The sequence below is a fragment of the Metopolophium dirhodum genome, chromosome 1 (assembly GCF_019925205.1).
Source record: "Metopolophium dirhodum isolate CAU chromosome 1, ASM1992520v1, whole genome shotgun sequence".
Lineage (NCBI taxonomy): Eukaryota > Metazoa > Arthropoda > Insecta > Hemiptera > Aphididae > Metopolophium > Metopolophium dirhodum.
This window is the reverse complement of record NC_083560.1, coordinates 56,596,733-56,615,017: the sequence shown is the minus strand read 5'-3', so window position 1 is coordinate 56,615,017 and position 18,285 is coordinate 56,596,733. Positions and strand designations below refer to the sequence as shown.

General features: G+C 28.4%; 2 pseudogenes; both read right to left on the bottom strand.

The window, feature by feature from the left end:
• Positions 1-834: 834 nt before the first annotated feature.
• LOC132934411 (uncharacterized) lies at positions 835-1,666 on the bottom strand (annotated as a pseudogene).
• Positions 1,667-4,748: 3,082 nt separating this feature from the next.
• LOC132940248 (uncharacterized) lies at positions 4,749-6,950 on the bottom strand (annotated as a pseudogene).
• Positions 6,951-18,285: the final 11,335 nt, after the last annotated feature.

The following is an 18,285-nucleotide window of genomic DNA, read 5'->3' as shown; positions in this document are numbered from 1 at the left end:
AATTCTAAAATGGTAGTACGGTATAACCATACAGGTTTTAAATTACATCCATAATAATATATGTATCCTATATAACCATAGGTATATTATTATCCAAGTGATTATAACTTATTTTAAATATTAATACCTTTTCAATGCATTTTTTTTAAAATTTAACTTAATTAATGTATTAAAGATGTGTAATAACTAATAACATAACTTTTAATTTAATTGAAAAAAAATACTTTACTTAAATTATATAAGTTTAAAACTATCATTAACTTGCCCAGCTTTGGATTTAGGTAAGTAATATTATTTTATTTGCTTATAAGTTGTTTTTAGCAGTTTTTAGCATACACAATATATCGTGCATAACCTATTTACTTGAAATACAACAATATTTATATTAGTAAAATGCGTCTGTGAGGTTTATGACCCATTCCGCGTAATATGTTATGAATCGAATATCTTGGATTGTCATTATTTAATTATGATTTGATATACATCTCTATTTTAAGACCTATGCATTAATTCTACTATATGGAAATAAGATTTGTCTTTTCCTATATTCAAGATAAATCTTATTATACTTGAATTAATATGTTGGTATAATTACTTACCTGTGTACCTTAAGTAGAGGTGCTTGCTCTTTTTTCTGAACCCAAAGGAAGAAAGTCCACTTAGAAGATGGAAATAAAATAAGGAACTTAATTTAATAGAGAAATAATTTAAACATTTGTTGAATACTTTTTAATACTAAATAATTTTCCTTACTTTGTCTTGTTTAAAACTTTTACTGGCATTTTTATGAATTTTTAAAAGAAAATAGTCTTATTACATTTATAAAATATTGTTTCAGATGGTGTACAACAGCAGTTCACACGCGACCTGAGCGAAGCGATGAATGTATTTTTGTTTAAGTCATCTTATAATTCCCAATTACCTCCTTGTCTTTTACAATATGCAGTATAGTGGCCAATTGAGTTTCTTAGTTGTGTTTTGCCTTTATGGTAGTTTAAAACTCCTCTTAATACAAACGCTGTAGATTCATGGAACACAATTTCAAGAATATCTCCCAATTTAACTTCTACATGTGGTGCAGCGTCAGTACTCTGTTCAAGTTTTCTCCTTAAACATAGAAATAAATTAAGTTAATTTATTTTCAACTAAAAAAAAATTTTAAAAATACATACCTCTCCAAAACAAATTTTCTATCAGTAAATATAATGGGGATATTTCAAAACTTGTTTGTCTAAGACTGATCCAATTTATCTGTATAATTACAAACTATTAATTGTTGATTTTGAAATTTGTCACTAATCCATTTTTGCAGATCACCGATGATGCCGTTTGTTGTGTTGTATGTTATAATATAGATCGGATAGTATGTTTCTTGAAACTTCTCACATTTTACATTAGAACAACTACTTCTTTCTGTGATGGATGGAAACTCTCTAAACATAGATTTGCAAATAGTCTTAGGTGTAGTCTCACACTTTACAAAATAAGTATTATACTCAAGTGTTTCTAACACTGGATTCAGTAATAATATAATTAACTCTGCTTTATCCGTATATGTGTATGCCGTAATTCCCTTTGAAACTAACTGAGTTATGAAATCATTGTACTTTGTTTTATATTTTACGAGCCTTTCTGAAAATAACTGATTGTCACAAAAAGCAATCATTACCATTGATGTTATTGAATCAAACGCACATGTGTTGCTTAAAACAACATTTGATTCTAAACTTTTTAATTTACAACTTTTGAGTTCTTCTGCGCGAGATCCACTTTTCAACAAAGGTGAATTTCGTGAATCGCTGATATTTACGTGTCGTAAATGTGGATTTGGTAGAAGATATGAACTATTTTTAACTTTTCTTTTACTTTTTCGGTTCCACTCATCCATTGCTTTATCTTCAATAAGCTTTTCATTATTTTCAATGCAGTTATAACATATACGAATTTCATCGTCATTCAGCTTGTGCGCTGAGCATTCTGGAAGTGCGTGGACTGGCTTCGTACATATTGCACATTTATGAGCTCCGTTATTAGAAGGTAATGATCCAGATTTACACAATGGGCATCTTAAATTCCGTAAATTGTTTGTGTTAGTCTGTTCTTCTATGTTGTTGTTCTCACGTAAATTATTTGTTTGACCTGAATCATCAATTGGTTTAGATATTTGATTAACTACATTTGTCTCTGACTCTTGAGTAGAATGTAATAAAAATGCTCCTCTCAAAGAACGTACATGGTTTTCTAAAAATATTTCTATATCAGTAGGTAAAGAAACATGCTTCAGCGTTACATTTTTGAGTTTATGAAAACTTGACTCTACTGCAGCAGAGCTAGAAACACGTTTTCCATATACAAAAAAAGGTACCATTATGCCTAACCACAATGGCAGAAATTTCATCTTCTTAATTAGATGAGGGACTATTTTTGGAGCATACAATGGATTTATACTTACCCCTACTTGTACATGCCGTTTACTTTCATTCAAAACTGTTTCTGCCAATGCTTGGAAAGGGTTCATTAAGACTTTCAAGTTGGTTATCGTTATCAAGTTCTTCCAGGCATCTATTTTCGGTGTCTGCATGGTCTATAATTGTATCCAGTTGCTGGTCAAGTTCTATGGTACCTGTTGACGCAGTATTAATCAACCTCATATAATGTTTTTGACATGATGTTTCAATGTCAGTATTTCGTATAACACCGTTTGTTTCGTTGGCAATTGAAATTAAAAGTGATAGGAACAATGACTATACGTCTTCAAGCTCTTGACATTTTAGTAAACAGCCAATAGTTCTAAGAATGATTTCTCTAACTTTTCTGTTTAACAACTTTAAATCCGGCCACTAGCTTGCTAGTTTCATGAAATGAGCTACATCTAATTTAACATAACAGTGAGGAAGCCAATGAGAATCTTTGGGTATCTTGTTGGTAATTATGTCTGCGCAAGTGTGTACATGTTTTAGGCTTTGGAACATTGCAGCTCATCCAGTAAGCCAGCCAATTAGAAATACATATAGTATTGTGCCTTTCACTTAGCATATTTGTGTTTGTAAAGCTATGACATTTTAATTCATCGTAAACGATTGCTTCATATAAAAATATAGTATTTGTTTTGTCTAAGCCTAGTTTACTAAACTTTTTTACTACGGATTCTGTTGCGTCAATAATAATTTCAGGATAATTAACATTACTACAATACTTCCGATACATATGAATTTGCTCTGCATTGGTATAATGGACGAAAAATGGATCATATCCAACTTCTCTTATAATGTCTTTAATTCATCTTCTTTTTTCATCATAGCAATCGCAGTGAGCGTATCTCCATTTCTCTTTTCAGAAGCAATTTTTTAAGATTTCAGAAGTCTTAGAGCATTTCCAGAGGGAAGAATGGATGGGTAATGGCCACCTAAATTACAAATATAAAACAACAATATACTTTTCTCGTATTCTTATAATATTATTATAAAAATACCTCCCGATTATCAAATAAAAATCAAGCTCAATGCTTAATTTATGTTTTTGCATGTTTAATATTTAAATTAACCACCAATAAAAAACCTATATTTGTACGACAAATTCACCGTTTTTATTCAAAATAATTACCAGATTTACAGTTTTACAACCAAAAATCATGATTTCATAAACAAAATGGTGGGCAAGTGGCTGTCGCTTTGCTGTATAGTAGGTTATAAGTGGGCCGCTGTAATGGGTATTGGTAAATTTGATGTCAATACTATAAAATCATTGTATACGAAAACGATTCTGATCATATCAATCTATGATATAACTTTGTATATTTGATAATATTATTGTGATTAAAGTTACTTATTTTACTATATTAGTATTAAAATAAGTTAATTTTATTTTTCCTAAAAAAATAACATTTGAAATTGTAATTGTGTGTACAAAATATAATAATATACTCTAAAATGTTCGTATACGCATGTATAGTATTTTTAAATTTTCGTATAAATTTAAAATTAAAATGTATATAAAAAGTAACTGTGTTTATATGTTTTTTATACTTTTTGGCTACCGTATGAACTATTTATGAGAATTGTTGTTTCAAACTTTAAATTTTTGTAAAAAAAATTGGGCCCATTTTAGGTTATGCTAGATTAGGAAGGGGGGGAGCAAATTCACGGTTTTCTCAAAAATTATTAATAAAAATGATCAAATAAGATTTTTAAAAATAATAAAACGAAATAATGTATATTTAAATTAATAAAAATAATTTATAATAATGATTAATATATCTGACTCTAAAAAATAATTACAAAAGAATGTAAATATATAATTAATACAAATATAATATTCAAAAATATCAATACAATTATGTATGTGACTAACTAATAAAAAAAATAATTAACTTAACTTTATTACATTTTTTAGTCACTTTTATTTTTATACATTTTTTTTAAATAAGAATATTTTAAATTGTATTGATTAATCATTGATTTATATTTATATTTTTATTATTCAATAAAGTTTTTTTTGTTGAATAGATTTTTTTTATTAAAGAACGATTTTTTTATTAATATTGTTTTATTTCATAAAGACTTTATTTAAAATATAAACCTCTAATTGAAATTAAAGATATATAACTAATGAAAAAAAGGTGGGTAAGTGGATGTCGCTCTGCTGTACAGTAGGTTACAAGTGAGTCACTGTAATGGTTGGTGTTAAATTTAAATTCAATGATATAATATCATTGTACATATAAGAAAAACAATTCTAAGCGGAAACGGTTAGGTTAGGTTTCTAACCATTTCTTCAAATTAAGAGTCACATATGGTACATTTTCCGACAAATTTTATTTAAAAATTACCATATGGATGTACTCTTGCTCTGCGAAAAGTGAGACAACAAGGTAACTGAGTATGCTCCCAAAAATGTTCAGCCAATAATGGTGTCCATGTATTTTTTGGCAATACATGGTATATTCTTGAACTTTGTGTAGAGCGGTTTTTATCGTTATCTTTATAACGGACTTCTTCCGGCTGTACACTTTTCCATTCTTCAGGTGAGAATGTGAATACAATTTTTTTTGATGGTAGTGTTATTGATATATCACTATTATCCTCACTAGAATCATCTATAAATGAATTTAATAAAATTATTAAAACCAAACATCAAGTTAATTTTGATAATTTATTTAGGGAGGACAATTTAATATAATTTAATTATATTTTTCATACTTTTTTAATCATCTATTTCATTTTATTAGAAATATATCCGATTAAAAAACTTTTAGAATTTATTGTGATGCTTTGAGTTGCAAATGTTCATGCATTAGCCACTAAAAAGCATCCAACTTGACATAATATTTATACTATTTACCATCATTGTGCGAACTATTTTCTTCCGTCATTAAGCTATTCTTTTTGATCTGACCAGAAACAAGACCTAATCTGTTTTTAATACCATGAGCATTACGATACACAAATGTATGTAACGCTGCACCATTCATACGACCATTTAAGTAACAGCTAATCTCGTACCATATAGGATTAGTTGCAACAACTATACCTAAAATTGAAAATTAAAGCAATTAATTATGACTAAATTGATGATATTTAAAATCTTAACTTTAAACGCCTATAAGTTATAAAACATATTTGTAGTTTACATTCATTATTTATATAACTATAATAAGAAAAACTTATATGGAAAATATTTGTATTTAATGTTCAAAACCTTATTCAGATATTTTTGAAATTTTTAATATAAAATAGTTTATACATTTTCGGGAATTTTGTCAAATTTTAACTTCTTAATTTTATGAAAATATTTTTACAATTTAAATCCATGAATGGAAGAAGTAAAAGAAAAGTATAAATGGAACTTTGTATTAATTTTCCAAGCTTTTTGATTTAAGATCATTTTAGTTTTCGAGGGTAGTGGGGAATGACTTTATAATGACTTTTATGATAAAAAAAATCTATACTCAATAAAAAAAAAAACCTTGATTGAATATAAAAATCGAAATGAAAATTAAAATGATTACAAAATTTAGTGATGTTTAGTTAATTATTTGTTCTACTACTTAACACATAATTTTATTAATTATTTTCAAATATTATATAATTTGTTTTAACGGGTTAATTTAATTTTTAAATATTATAGTTTTATTAATTATTAATATACATAATTTGTTTTAATTATACTTTTAATCATTTACTATTTTTATTAATAATCTTAATAAGTTTTTTAAATTAATTGTTTTATTTACCTGTGTTTTTCATCAATTTTTTTTATATAATTTTAATTAATTGTATATGTGTAAATCATTATTATAATTTATAAATTAATTTTAGAATTCTTTTTAATCATTTTTATTAATAATTTTTGAGAAAATCGAGGAATCAACCTCCTCTCCCCCCCCCCCCCCCAAACAATTAAAAAGTTTCTTGTACTGACATTAAGAAGTTCTAAAAACTGGTAATATTAAATTAATCTATGAAAAAATGAAAATTTTTAAGAACATCCATAGTGGGGGATTTCAATCTTTTAAAGTCTACTGTATGGAACATATTAAGGGGGAGCAACTTCATAGACGCTATATGTGGTATTTCTGTCCAGGGTAATCGCGTGTTTTCGTTGTCGGGTGGTGGTGCTGGGCGGTGGTGGTATGACCCTCTCGCGCTCTTGCGTTCCAACCTACCTACGTCGTGTGTGTTTGGACTTTGGAGCGTCGCGCATGGTGTAGTCGGTGCGTCCGTAAATCAGGCGGCGCGGCTGGTCGTTACGTCCTTATGTAATATGTTACGTAACGCCGGTTTATCCGTTATCGCCAGCTAACCACGTTTTTTGTCGGATCGCGTCGGGGACTTTTTTCCAAGTCGCGCAACGGGGGGGTATATGATTGTGGTAGTAAGGGGTAAGTTAATGAAGGTTTTCACTTACCGGTGATTCCTGTTCGGGGAGCCAGTTGATGCGGACCTGTGGGGAGCCGCGTGGATGGTGTGGTGAGGTGTCAGGTGACCAAATGAATAAAATAAGATAAACGCAAACGAATACGACTTTAATTGACTTTTTATTTCGTGGTAGATACAGGTAGCCGAAAACTACAATATCATGTACAGATTTTTAGTTGTGTACAGAGAACAAAAATGAGTACGGTACTCTCTGGTGCGTCAGGAGTGTGGTTTCGAGCGCGCGGGGACGGGTGTGTTGTCCGTTGCGTGCGTATAAAAACTATTTTTTAATAGTGACTTAGACAATCCGGTTCACCGTCCACCGAACGGCCGGCCGACGGTTCCTGGCGCGGGTGTCGCGCGCCGGCGTCGTCCGTCGTCGATTGGCGGTTTGTTTGAGAAGCGCTGTGCGGCTTTCCGCGTAAAAGGCTATTTGAATTCAAACAGCTATTACGTGGGACCGCGTCAGCTCCAATGCCCAATGTATGTTTTTGGAAGCAAATTAGATCTAGTTGGTACTTTTAGCAGATCAAAATTGAAAATGCTCAGTGATTTTTAAAATAATTGGAGAATAAAAATGAAAATTTATTAAAATTGTTTGGTAACCAGCTTATATCATCCTCACTTGGATTGTATTTGATTAGGTAGTTTAAATTTTTTTTTTTATAAATGTCAATAAAAAATTATTTATCCGGTGTAGTAATAAACCCAAAAGCTATTATACTATTTTAAATAAAATAAGTAAAATAATAAATTATACATAGTATAATTTATGAGTAGAAACATTAGAAACGTAGGTATTAATATAATCATAAATAACAGGAAACATAGAGCAAAGGTGAAAACAATAAGTTGTTTTACCGAGTCACAAAATAGTGCAATTCAACAATATTAGGGATGTATTAATACCCACAGCTATAATACGATATTAAACAATATCACGTAGAATAAATTATACATTTAGTATAATTTATAATGGGTAATGTAGGTAGTAATATGCAATGTAAAATAGGCCTAAATAACAGGAAGCGTGGATCAGAGGTGAAAACAACAAGTTATTTTACCTACTCCCATCATAATGCAATTTGACATTACTAGGGAAGTAATATTAGAATATAGATATCACGCCACCAATACGTCATTGTTAGAACCCGCATAAATACGGGTAGAGCACCTACTATTACTTAGAAGATAGTCAGCCCTCGTCGTAGGTCAATCAAGTTTACGACAGTGCTTAAAGTTATTTTGTAATTCAAACTTGTAATAATAAAGTGTTATGTAATTATTGTCATATTTAAAAAGTCTAAAAAGTGTTATTAATTATTTACCTATCTTTCTCAACCACGACTCAAGACGACAACGAACGTGCTACGTCGTTTAAATAATTATTGTATTAGTGTTCAACGTGTCCTTCACGGCGATCACTACACCGGTCAAAAAGCTTAAAATTGTAATACGTAAGTTTTTATTATAGGTAAAATATTAACGATACATAGGCATCATGATTATTTTTTATAAGCATTTAAAGTTCAAATTTTGTCAAAACCACAGTTAATTTGTATGGCTAGACAATTTAATACAAGGTCTTACATACAAATAGTTCATACTTTTACCAACAAATTACAGATAATTTTAGGAAAATTGGAATTCAAATACAATGTTTTTTCAAAAATGAATTCATTCTGCTCGGATGTATTTGAAATTTTCGTCTTGCTCCCCACCCCCTGCGGACGCCACTGGTCCGGAGTCGATCAGACAAAGTCAAGGGGCTACGTGAAGTTGGCCCATCTAATTAAAAATTGATCCTATAAAATGTCAAAAGGACTTGCTAATTTCGAAAACTAACTCGCTATTAACTTGTTAATTATTTGCTATTTTTTGGTATACATTTGAAGTGGATTGGGTTAAGTGGGTGAGCCAAGTTCATGGACGTCAATAACACACAAAAGTTGTTCAATATCTGTATACAAATATTGAAAATACATGGGCTGACATGCCATGTCTTTTTTATAAGAAATTAAAGTTCAAATTTTGACAAAATTCGTAAAAACCACGATGATTTACGAATATTAATTTGTAGTTTTAAAACGTTTAATATTATTAATTGGTGGTATGTATGATAAATATATTTAAAAAAAATCTTTTAATAATAATAATAATAATAATAATTATATATAAGTATAAAATATATATAAAACTATAATATTATTAGGTATAACTCAGTATAAGTAGGTACCTACGTTTTACGTTGTTGACGATAATATTGTGACATTAAAATATTATAAATTTTATATTTTCTACCCGCTAAAATGGTCAAAACAAGAATCCAAAAATACCACTGAAAAGTAACTGAGATTCTAATATACTATTAAATAATGTCATACAAAAATATCGAAAATAAAACAATTTTATTATAAATAAATTTCTAAAGTTTTAAATCAGTAAGGGGAAGAACGGGACAAAATGCGTTCCGCATAACTTTTGTCTGGACAACAGGATACGAAAATTACGAAACGTTTTTCTTTTTCATATAATGTACCCATACTATCAATTACCATACATTTTGTTATCATAAAACTATCATACAATTATTATTTTTGTTTCTAATAACAGTTTGTGTAAAATTGTATTACCTATTCTAAATTAAATAAATAAAAAAAAAATATCTTATAATATAATAGTCCATTATAGGTATGGTCCAAAAGGTCGGAGACTCCGGGGTTGGGTCACTGATTCCAATATAACTTCATTATTATTATTTGGTACATGCACGACGATTTTTTTTCACTAAAACTACAAATATTACTAATTTATGGTAAGTATTAAAAAATACTTACTTCTGTTATCATCATCGTCATTCATCACTACCCTCTCTTTAAATTTCATTACAACTGCAACAACTTCACTAGGCTCTATTGCAGGTTTTCTTCCAACCATTTTGAAAATGCACTTTAATGTAGCCATATAAAAAAATAGCTCAAACAGTCACAATATTCAAATAGTATAAACTACAGAAAAGAGTTGTTATACGATTGACTGGTTTAAGCAAAATTAAATAAACCCGAAACGAAAATTAATTAAATGGATATAAAAATAGACACAATGTTGTAATGCAAGAATCTAAAAATAATATTTACGACAAAAATATACTAATATCAGTATACTATAATAAATCTTATTAACGTTTAATTTTCCAACACAAACATCACGTAGGTATAATACTAATATAGATATTGTTGTACTTCAAGTAAGAAAGTTATGCACGTTATACTGTGTATATAATTAAAAACAACTTATAAATAAATAAAATAATATAATTACCTAGATCCACGGCTGGGCAAGTTAATGATAGTTTTTTACTTATATAATTTAAGTAAAGTATTTTTTTTTCAATTAAATTAAAAGTTATGTTATTACACATCTTTAATACATCAATTAAATTAAAATAAGGTTAACAATTACTATTAATTTAACTTGACTTTAAAAATTTAACTTAAGTGTAAAAGGTGCTTACTGTATTGTTTTACATTTATAAACAAATTCCAAAAATGGTCATACAAATTAATACAAATGGCGTTTAATTGTTTCGCATAGAAAAAACTACAATATTCCAAATAGGATGGGCAGGGGGACATGGGAAAATTGGTTTTTCTATTATAACTCGGGAGGGGGTCGCATACAAATTCCAAAAATGGTCATACAAATTCATACGAATAGCGTTTAATTGTTTCGCGTAGGAAAAAGTAGAAAATTCCGATACAAATTCATACAAATAGCGTTAAAATAATGACAATCCAAGATATTCGATTCATTACATATTACGCGGAATGGGTCATAAACCTCACAGACGCATTTTACTAATATAAATATTGTTGTATTTCAAGTAAATATAGGTTATGCACGATATATTGTGTATGCTAAAAACAACTTATAAACAAATAAAAAAATATTAATTACCTAAATCCACAGCCGGGAAAGTTAATGATGGTTTTAAACTTATATAATTTTAGTAAAGTATTTTTTTTTTTCAAATAAATTAAAAGGTATGTTATTACACATCTTTAATACATTAATTAAAATAAATAAAAAAAAGACCAAAATGACCGGGTTTGGCTAATAAGTCGCCAGTTTAGTTGAGATCTTAGCCAGATGGCTAAGAAGTCCGTTGATTGGCCTAGAAGTATCCAAATTAGCAAAGTACTCAGCAAGTTGGCAATGAAATAAGCCAGTTGGCTGAGAAGTCACTAGGTTATCTGAGAATTTAGCCGATTGGCTAAGAAGTCAGCAGGTTATCTGATAACTTAGCCGGTCGGCTAATAAGTCACCGGGTTATCTTATATCTTAGCTGATAGGCTAAGAAGTCCGTCGATTGGCCTAGAAGTATCCAAATTAGCTAAGTACTCAGCAAGTTGGTTATGAAGGACTTCAGTTGGCCAAGAAGTCAGCAGGTTGGCCGAGAAATCACCAGTTTAGACAAAATTCGTAAAAACCACGATGATTTACGAATATTAATTTGTAGTTTTAAAACGTTTAATATTATTAATTGGTGGTATGTATGATAAATATATTTAAAAAAAAATCTTTTAATAATAATAATAATAATAATAATTATATATAAGTATAAAATATATATAAAAATATAATATTATTAGGTATAACTCAGTATAAGTAGGTACCTACGTTTTACGTTGTTGACGATAATATTGTGACATTAAAATATTATAAATTTTATATTTTCTACCCGCTAAAATGGTCAAAACAAGAATCCAAAAATACCACTGAAAAGTAACTGAGATTCTAATATACTATTAAATAATGTCATACAAAATTTTACTAATATAAATATTGTTGTATTTCAAGTAAATATAGGTTATGCACGATATATTGTGTATGCTAAAAACAACTTATAAACAAATAAAAAAATATTAATTACCTAAATCCACAGCCGGGAAAGTTAATGATGGTTTTAAACTTATATAATTTTAGTAAAGTATTTTTTTTTTTCAAATAAATTAAAAGGTATGTTATTACACATCTTTAATACATTAATTAAAATAAATAAAAAAAAGACCAAAATGACCGGGTTTGGCTAATAAGTCGCCAGTTTAGTTGAGATCTTAGCCAGATGGCTAAGAAGTCCGTTGATTGGCCTAGAAGTATCCAAATTAGCAAAGTACTCAGCAAGTTGGCAATGAAATAAGCCAGTTGGCTGAGAAGTCACTAGGTTATCTGAGAATTTAGCCGATTGGCTAAGAAGTCAGCAGGTTATCTGATAACTTAGCCGGTCGGTTAATAAGTCACCGGGTTATCTTATATCTTAGCTGATAGGCTAAGAAGTCCGTCGATTGGCCTAGAAGTATCCAAATTAGCTAAGTACTCAGCAAGTTGGTTATGAAGGACTTCAGTTGGCCAAGAAGTCAGCAGGTTGGCCGAGAAATCACCAGTTTAGACAAAAATCGTAAAAACCACGATGATTTACGAATATTAATTTGTAGTTTTAAAACGTTTAATATTATTAATTGGTGGTATGTATGATAAATATATTTAAAAAAAATCTTTTAATAATAATAATAATAATAATAATTATATATAAGTATAAAATATATATAAAACTATAATATTATTAGGTATAACTCAGTATAAGTAGGTACCTACGTTTTACGTTGTTGACGATAATATTGTGACATTAAAATATTATAAATTTTATATTTTCTACCCGCTAAAATGGTCAAAACAAGAATCCAAAAATACCACTGAAAAGTAACTGAGATTCTAATATACTATTAAATAATGTCATACAAAAATATCGAAAATAAAACAATTTTATTATAAATAAATTTCTAAAGTTTTAAATCAGTAAGGGGAAGAACGGGACAAAATGCGTTCCGCATAACTTTTGTCTGGACAACAGGATACGAAAATTACGAAACGTTTTTCTTTTTCATATAATGTACCCATACTATCAATTACCATACATTTTGTTATCATAAAACTATCATACAATTATTATTTTTGTTTCTAATAACAGTTTGTGTAAAATTGTATTACCTATTCTAAATTAAATAAATAAAAAAAAAATATCTTATAATATAATAGTCCATTATAGGTATGGTCCAAAAGGTCGGAGACTCCGGGGTTGGGTCACTGATTCCAATATAACTTCATTATTATTATTTGGTACATGCACGACGATTTTTTTTCACTAAAACTACAAATATTACTAATTTATGGTAAGTATTAAAAAATACTTACTTCTGTTATCATCATCGTCATTCATCACTACCCTCTCTTTAAATTTCATTACAACTGCAACAACTTCACTAGGCTCTATTGCAGGTTTTCTTCCAACCATTTTGAAAATGCACTTTAATGTAGCCATATAAAAAATAGCTCAAACAGTCACAATATTCAAATAGTATAAACTACAGAAAAGAGTTGTTATACGATTGACTGGTTTAAGCAAAATTAAATAAACCCGAAACGAAAATTAATTAAATGGATATAAAAATAGACACAATGTTGTAATGCAAGAATCTAAAAATAATATTTACGACAAAAATATACTAATATCAGTATACTATAATAAATCTTATTAACGTTTAATTTTCCAACACAAACATCACGTAGGTATAATACTAATATAGATATTGTTGTACTTCAAGTAAGAAAGTTATGCACGTTATACTGTGTATATAATTAAAAACAACTTATAAATAAATAAAATAATATAATTACCTAGATCCACGGCTGGGCAAGTTAATGATAGTTTTTTACTTATATAATTTAAGTAAAGTATTTTTTTTTCAATTAAATTAAAAGTTATGTTATTACACATCTTTAATACATCAATTAAATTAAAATAAGGTTAACAATTACTATTAATTTAACTTGACTTTAAAAATTTAACTTAAGTGTAAAAGGTGCTTACTGTATTGTTTTACATTTATAAACAAATTCCAAAAATGGTCATACAAATTAATACAAATGGCGTTTAATTGTTTCGCATAGAAAAAACTACAATATTCCAAATAGGATGGGCAGGGGGACATGGGAAAATTGGTTTTTCTATTATAACTCGGGAGGGGGTCGCATACAAATTCCAAAAATGGTCATACAAATTCATACGAATAGCGTTTAATTGTTTCGCGTAGGAAAAAGTAGAAAATTCCGATACAAATTCATACAAATAGCGTTAAAATAATGACAATCCAAGATATTCGATTCATTACATATTACGCGGAATGGGTCATAAACCTCACAGACGCATTTTACTAATATAAATATTGTTGTATTTCAAGTAAATATAGGTTATGCACGATATATTGTGTATGCTAAAAACAACTTATAAACAAATAAAAAAATATTAATTACCTAAATCCACAGCCGGGAAAGTTAATGATGGTTTTAAACTTATATAATTTTAGTAAAGTATTTTTTTTTTTCAAATAAATTAAAAGGTATGTTATTACACATCTTTAATACATTAATTAAAATAAATAAAAAAAAGACCAAAATGACCGGGTTTGGCTAATAAGTCGCCAGTTTAGTTGAGATCTTAGCCAGATGGCTAAGAAGTCCGTTGATTGGCCTAGAAGTATCCAAATTAGCAAAGTACTCAGCAAGTTGGCAATGAAATAAGCCAGTTGGCTGAGAAGTCACTAGGTTATCTGAGAATTTAGCCGATTGGCTAAGAAGTCAGCAGGTTATCTGATAACTTAGCCGGTCGGCTAATAAGTCACCGGGTTATCTTATATCTTAGCTGATAGGCTAAGAAGTCCGTCGATTGGCCTAGAAGTATCCAAATTAGCTAAGTACTCAGCAAGTTGGTTATGAAGGACTTCAGTTGGCCAAGAAGTCAGCAGGTTGGCCGAGAAATCACCAGTTTAGACAAAATTCGTAAAAACCACGATGATTTACGAATATTAATTTGTAGTTTTAAAACGTTTAATATTATTAATTGGTGGTATGTATGATAAATATATTTAAAAAAAATCTTTTAATAATAATAATAATAATAATAATTATATATAAGTATAAAATATATATAAAAATATAATATTATTAGGTATAACTCAGTATAAGTAGGTACCTACGTTTTACGTTGTTGACGATAATATTGTGACATTAAAATATTATAAATTTTATATTTTCTACCCGCTAAAATGGTCAAAACAAGAATCCAAAAATACCACTGAAAAGTAACTGAGATTCTAATATACTATTAAATAATGTCATACAAAATTTTACTAATATAAATATTGTTGTATTTCAAGTAAATATAGGTTATGCACGATATATTGTGTATGCTAAAAACAACTTATAAACAAATAAAAAAATATTAATTACCTAAATCCACAGCCGGGAAAGTTAATGATGGTTTTAAACTTATATAATTTTAGTAAAGTATTTTTTTTTTTCAAATAAATTAAAAGGTATGTTATTACACATCTTTAATACATTAATTAAAATAAATAAAAAAAAGACCAAAATGACCGGGTTTGGCTAATAAGTCGCCAGTTTAGTTGAGATCTTAGCCAGATGGCTAAGAAGTCCGTTGATTGGCCTAGAAGTATCCAAATTAGCAAAGTACTCAGCAAGTTAACAATGAAATAAGCCAGTTGGCTGAGAAGTCACTAGGTTATCTGAGAATTTAGCCGATTGGCTAAGAAGTCAGCAGGTTATCTGATAACTTAGCCGGTCGGCTAATAAGTCACCGGGTTATCTTATATCTTAGCTGATAGGCTAAGAAGTCCGTCGATTGGCCTAGAAGTATCCAAATTAGCTAAGTACTCAGCAAGTTGGTTATGAAGGACTTCAGTTGGCCAAGAAGTCAGCAGGTTGGCCGAGAAATCACCAGTTTAGACAAAATTCGTAAAAACCACGATGATTTACGAATATTAATTTGTAGTTTTAAAACGTTTAATATTATTAATTGGTGGTATGTATGATAAATATATTTAAAAAAAATCTTTTAATAATAATAATAATAATAATAATTATATATAAGTATAAAATATATATAAAAATATAATATTATTAGGTATAACTCAGTATAAGTAGGTACCTACGTTTTACGTTGTTGACGATAATATTGTGACATTAAAATATTATAAATTTTATATTTTCTACCCGCTAAAATGGTCAAAACAAGAATCCAAAAATACCACTGAAAAGTAACTGAGATTCTAATATACTATTAAATAATGTCATACAAAATTTTACTAATATAAATATTGTTGTATTTCAAGTAAATATAGGTTATGCACGATATATTGTGTATGCTAAAAACAACTTATAAACAAATAAAAAAATATTAATTACCTAAATCCACAGCCGGGAAAGTTAATGATGGTTTTAAACTTATATAATTTTAGTAAAGTATTTTTTTTTTTCAAATAAATTAAAAGGTATGTTATTACACATCTTTAATACATTAATTAAAATAAATAAAAAAAAGACCAAAATGACCGGGTTTGGCTAATAAGTCGCCAGTTTAGTTGAGATCTTAGCCAGATGGCTAAGAAGTCCGTTGATTGGCCTAGAAGTATCCAAATTAGCAAAGTACTCAGCAAGTTGGCAATGAAATAAGCCAGTTGGCTGAGAAGTCACTAGGTTATCTGAGAATTTAGCCGATTGGCTAAGAAGTCAGCAGGTTATCTGATAACTTAGCCGGTCGGTTAATAAGTCACCGGGTTATCTTATATCTTAGCTGATAGGCTAAGAAGTCCGTCGATTGGCCTAGAAGTATCCAAATTAGCTAAGTACTCAGCAAGTTGGTTATGAAGGACTTCAGTTGGCCAAGAAGTCAGCAGGTTGGCCGAGAAATCACCAGTTTAGACAAAAATCGTAAAAACCACGATGATTTACGAATATTAATTTGTAGTTTTAAAACGTTTAATATTATTAATTGGTGGTATGTATGATAAATATATTTAAAAAAAATCTTTTAATAATAATAATAATAATAATAATTATATATAAGTATAAAATATATATAAAACTATAATATTATTAGGTATAACTCAGTATAAGTAGGTACCTACGTTTTACGTTGTTGACGATAATATTGTGACATTAAAATATTATAAATTTTATATTTTCTACCCGCTAAAATGGTCAAAACAAGAATCCAAAAATACCACTGAAAAGTAACTGAGATTCTAATATACTATTAAATAATGTCATACAAAAATATCGAAAATAAAACAATTTTATTATAAATAAATTTCTAAAGTTTTAAATCAGTAAGGGGAAGAACGGGACAAAATGCGTTCCGCATAACTTTTGTCTGGACAACAGGATACGAAAATTACGAAACGTTTTTCTTTTTCATATAATGTACCCATACTATCAATTACCATACATTTTGTTATCATAAAACTATCATACAATTATTATTTTTGTTTCTAATAACAGTTTGTGTAAAATTGTATTACCTATTCTAAATTAAATAAATAAAAAAAAAATATCTTATAATATAATAGTCCATTATAGGTATGGTCCAAAAGGTCGGAGACTCCGGGGTTGGGTCACTGATTCCAATATAACTTCATTATTATTATTTGGTACATGCACGACGATTTTTTTTCACTAAAACTACAAATATTACTAATTTATGGTAAGTATTAAAAAATACTTACTTCTGTTATCATCATCGTCATTCATCACTACCCTCTCTTTAAATTTCATTACAACTGCAACAACTTCACTAGGCTCTATTGCAGGTTTTCTTCCAACCATTTTGAAAATGCACTTTAATGTAGCCATATAAAAAATAGCTCAAACAGTCACAATATTCAAATAGTATAAACTACAGAAAAGAGTTGTTATACGATTGACTGGTTTAAGCAAAATTAAATAAACCCGAAACGAAAATTAATTAAATGGATATAAAAATAGACACAATGTTGTAATGCAAGAATCTAAAAATAATATTTACGACAAAAATATACTAATATCAGTATACTATAATAAATCTTATTAACGTTTAATTTTCCAACACAAACATCACGTAGGTATAATACTAATATAGATATTGTTGTACTTCAAGTAAGAAAGTTATGCACGTTATACTGTGTATATAATTAAAAACAACTTATAAATAAATAAAATAATATAATTACCTAGATCCACGGCTGGGCAAGTTAATGATAGTTTTTTACTTATATAATTTAAGTAAAGTATTTTTTTTTCAATTAAATTAAAAGTTATGTTATTACACATCTTTAATACATCAATTAAATTAAAATAAGGTTAACAATTACTATTAATTTAACTTGACTTTAAAAATTTAACTTAAGTGTAAAAGGTGCTTACTGTATTGTTTTACATTTATAAACAAATTCCAAAAATGGTCATACAAATTAAT